Source organism: Rhagoletis pomonella, unplaced genomic scaffold (genome assembly GCF_013731165.1).
Source record: "Rhagoletis pomonella isolate Grant_MI unplaced genomic scaffold, Rhpom_1.0 Rhpom_scaffold_00002, whole genome shotgun sequence".
NCBI classification, from domain to species: domain Eukaryota; kingdom Metazoa; phylum Arthropoda; class Insecta; order Diptera; family Tephritidae; genus Rhagoletis; species Rhagoletis pomonella.
Window position 1 is genome coordinate 8300627 of NW_023458556.1, and position 4528 is coordinate 8305154.

At 34.3% G+C, this 4528-nt stretch overlaps 1 protein-coding gene across 1 annotated transcript in view; it reads left to right on the forward strand.

The window, feature by feature from the left end:
* The window catches only part of LOC118734427, a 37600-nt gene that overhangs the window by 977 nt on the left and 32095 nt on the right, over window positions 1-4528 (forward strand). The gene's annotated exons all lie outside the window — the stretch shown is intronic.

Here is a 4528-nt window from a genome sequence, read left to right on the forward strand (position 1 = left end):
TTTTTCACTTTTTTCCATATAGGCATGCATTTTTTATGAAATAAACTGCGTGAGACCGTTTACAACAAAATTAAAAAAAATCAACGCCAGTTTCTATAAAATGCATTTGCTATATAAAAAGAAAAATCCGTCACAAAAAACACAAAATTATTAAAAATCAAGGCGATTTTTAGTGGTTTGAAACTTGTGCACTTCATTGGTTTAGAATTGTATGGACTATAAAACTGCATACCCAAAGATGTTCTAAAATTTGAAATTTTTTTGAAGATTTTTTTGAGTTTTCCTAAATTTTCCATAAAGTTTGAAACTTTGATTTGGCTTTGGATTTTGATGGGCTATATTTTTATAGAAAAATAACAAAGAAATTAACTTGGAAAACAATGTGAATGTTAAAAATAAAATCAGCACGTGGTCACTTGTTTGAGTCACTGTAGTTACCTTTTAGAAGAGTTAGCATACAACTAATAGGAATGTCGCGAGCTGCGCACTGCAGGAACCAACTGCTGGCTCAGCCAAATTTTGTTGACTTCCACTTTGTATACTGAAATTTTAAACGCTGTAGCCTTTGGTTGCGTAGCGACAAATTTGAAATGTTTTGGAGCGTATAAAATGGAAATTTCATTGAAGTTGGCGCTTTTGTGATTGTTGAGTAGTCTAGAATCTATGAAATTAAAATAAAATATTAGCTTAGAGGAAAAATGTTCGGTATTCATGGGTACCGCATTTTAATTTGATTTGCTCCTCTCGTAGTTGTTGCCTCAAAGGATATACGTACATATGTATCTCAAACCAATAAGTAAAACGAAAAGCTTTAAAGTTGTGTTACCCTTTTCTTATTTGATTTCTCTGGACGAGTTTGGACACTTACCTCTCAAACACCATATAACTAAATACCTACTTATTTTTATAATTTTACAGTCATTTAAGTCCTCTAATCTAACTCACTTCTTTCTCTCTATTTCAGCTCGTAGATTAAGGAGCCAAAAAAAAAACAAAATCCTATCAACAGCAGTCTTGTCGCTTTTTAGTTAATTTGTAGTTCTCAATTACGCCACTGACAGTCTGATACTAAAAATTAAACCGAATTTAACTCCGACCGCAAGACAAAGTCTGTGCCAAAAGACTCTATGGCAAGTAACTGCTTCATTTGTTGCACCAACGCCACCCATTTGTTTTGCGTTCAATCTACGATGAGCGTTTTTGTTGATCTAACCGCCTGAAACACACACACACAGCTGTTAACATATCTGTAAGCATGACGCCGAGAAAGAGCGCCCAAAGTAGAAGATAAAAAGATAAGAAAGAAGTCGATGTAAAGTCCTTCGTGTACATACAAACATAAGACAGAATAATTAATCGTTCGATAAGCCAAGTGGTCAGCCAATTTCATTCTTAACAAGACTACCCCAGCTTGTAAAATAAATTAGGTGAGATTTTGTTGCCATGTGATGAAGTGCAAGGAAGTCAGCTGAAAGCAAAAAAATTGGTATGTTGAAGAAAAAAGTATTTGGTTACAAACTTAATTTAGAAAAAGTGTTAATTAAGCGCTGTACGATTGTGTGGCTAGATGTTTAATTCGTGAAGAAATGAAAGATTAGTATTTTTTGTTTAGGATGTGCGGTAAGAAAATGTGTATGTTTTGAAAAAAAAAAAAAATTTATTTCTAAGGATTTAGTAACTGCGTAGCTGATTGATTTTGCGATGCTTGGTAATCATCTATGTATTTGAGGGCATTAAAAAACTCATTTGGGTTAATGTGGACTTTGCCTTGATTCATGATTGCTTGTATCGAAAAAACATTCTTTAGATACAAGTGTTATACATATATATGTAAGAGCTACGATTTGAAGGCATCAACTGGAATATCCGGAGTCTTAATGGGCAAGGCTAGCTGGTTAATATTCTTGATAACACTTAGGCCGGGTTTATGTCCTGGCGGATTAGCCTCGCGCGTTGCGATTAAAACCGCTATGGAGAAGCGATTAACAGCCTCATAAGAATTTATGTAATTGATAGCTGGCAGCAAATTTTATCCAGCGTAAGGCTTAACTGCCCTGAACGTGGCAAGATACTACAGTTGCCATGTAAATAAAGCGGAGGGTTCCTGTGACCGAGTTCTGTCGTTCACCTAGCTCAACGAGGTCGCTAAAATACACATACATACAAGTTATATTCATCAGTATCTAGTTTATTTGCCCTTACGTCCCTCCTGGACAGGGGGAGCAACGGCCTCTTCTATGAATGCTTGGAACGCACTTACTAGCCTTACCCCATTCACTATATAAATATAGTGCCTGTAAATTTCAGAGCCAGGGTGGTTAAGGAAGAACAAATCTTTGGTTCCACCGAAGGAAAATTTTGCCTACACGGAAAATGTTTCTTTTACGGCAGGAGTTACGTAACTTTATACTTTACTTGGAACATTTATTTTCAGCCAAATAAGATATCAGTAACTTATGTGCGGATCATAGAATCTTTAAATCTTATCTTAAACGAAAAATTTTCAAGCCGCACTCTATCGGTTGCTTGACTGCGTCGTGCAAAATTCCAGAAGAATAACATTTTTTCGGGACTGTGTTTTTCACTTTATTTGAGATATGACATATTTGTTCAAAAGTACTACTTTTGTTATGATAGCTTCGCGAATTGCGCCGTTTTTTTTCAATAAAATATTGTAAATTTTTGTATGCCTTTAGGTTCAAGGTGAGGCCTTTAGACTCAACGGGTACGGCGATTTTTTTTTCTGGTACGATTTGATGTGTTTTTTATGATTCAAGAAATTTGTTTTTAGGTTAGGTTGACTGCCCCACATAGACCTATAGGTCCCTAGCGATGCCAGATGGCGATAGAGCTTTTGTTAAGTATATTCGAAGTACACAACATTGAGGATGTCAACGCTTTTTGAGAATTTCAGGGGTGCTTGTAGCCCAAGTGTTGTCACGTCTTCAAGATTATTATACTCTGGAGCTCCAAGATATTGCAATCGTGCTTTTTATACAGCAGGACAACGGCATAGGATGTGTCTTTATTTGGTATGCTATTTGTGATGGCATGACTGACCTCAAGATTATTATTTATATTTTTTTTTTAGATTTTGCGTTGTAGGTTTTGCCTTAAAATTTTCGCGAAATATTTAAACTTTCTAAAGTACCGTTTAATGTTATTAAATTACGAGTTTTAAAATATATGCAACTTAAACTGGGCATTAAGAAAATAATTCCAATGAAATTATTGTGCCCGTTAATTACTCCTAATAAATCCGCCATAGCCAAAATGGGCAGTTCAGGCAATTAAATTACCTTTTTTTCACATTTATTTTTGTGTCGCATTTTATATCGTTTATCTTTTCGGTTGACTGAAATCGGCTAATTGAAAGAGTCAATGCGGAAAATGCCCAAATGGTCGCCGGTAAAAGCGGTTGATGATGTCATCCGCCATTTTGCCGTTTCGCATGCTATTAAAGTTACATAAATTGCGAAAACGAATGCGTTTATTGACCCGTTCGGCAGCAGAGTACTCGTATTTATCCATTTGGCTGGGTCCCTGTGTGTTGCTTTTTAGTCTGCGGCTGCTGTACTTAGTTGATAATGAGCAGTGTTGCAGTGCATGTAAAGCAAATAAATTTATTTTATATATAATTTGAAATTTTTCTTACAGCAATAAGCATATATAGGACGTGCATCAAACTATTCGAATAACGTTTCAACATCATTCTGCTGTATATATTACTTGTATGTATGTTGGTCAATTTGTGTCTTCAATTTCTTTGTATAATAAAATTTAGTACGGGTGAGGAAGTAAGCGTTCAAATTGATACTAAATATGTACATGTGAAATGATCTTCCGCTTTCGTCCATTATTTTTGAATTAGTGAAAATTCCAGAAAAACTCGCTTTTTTGCCTTTGTTCTCAAAATAAACATACAGACAGGTATTACCACCCAGTGGGAAAAGTAGCCAAAACATCATCAGACGCATTTATTTCTAAACTATAGTTGATTGAAGTGTCCAATATGTGCAACCACGAAAAAATCACATTATACACAAAACTAGGAGCCAAATATAGTGTAACTGTGTTCTTAATTTTTCTCTCTGACGACAGGATTTTTTAGAGGACTTCGAAATTTCCAGGATATGATTGAATAAAAAAATAATTTAAGGGATTTAGTCCATTGTAGACAGTTAACAGTTAAAAGGAAAATTTTTTTAGAATTAAAAAAATAAATATTTTTTTGTTGCACCGATTAAACGTGAAAATGTGCGTTTAAAACTTTATCCTTGAATATCCTTGGAAATTTCCGACATTTATGTTTGAAAAAAATATATGTCAAGGACTAATATGTCAAAATTTTTTTTTTATCTAAAACTAATAAAGTTAGATGGACGAAATTCGAGGATGTGATAGTTAACATATCAGTCCTTGACATATATTTTTTTCAAAAATAAATATTGGAAATTTCCCAGGATATTTAAGGATAAAATTTTAAAAGGACATTTTCAATACTTATTCGTCCTGGTGCACCCAAAAA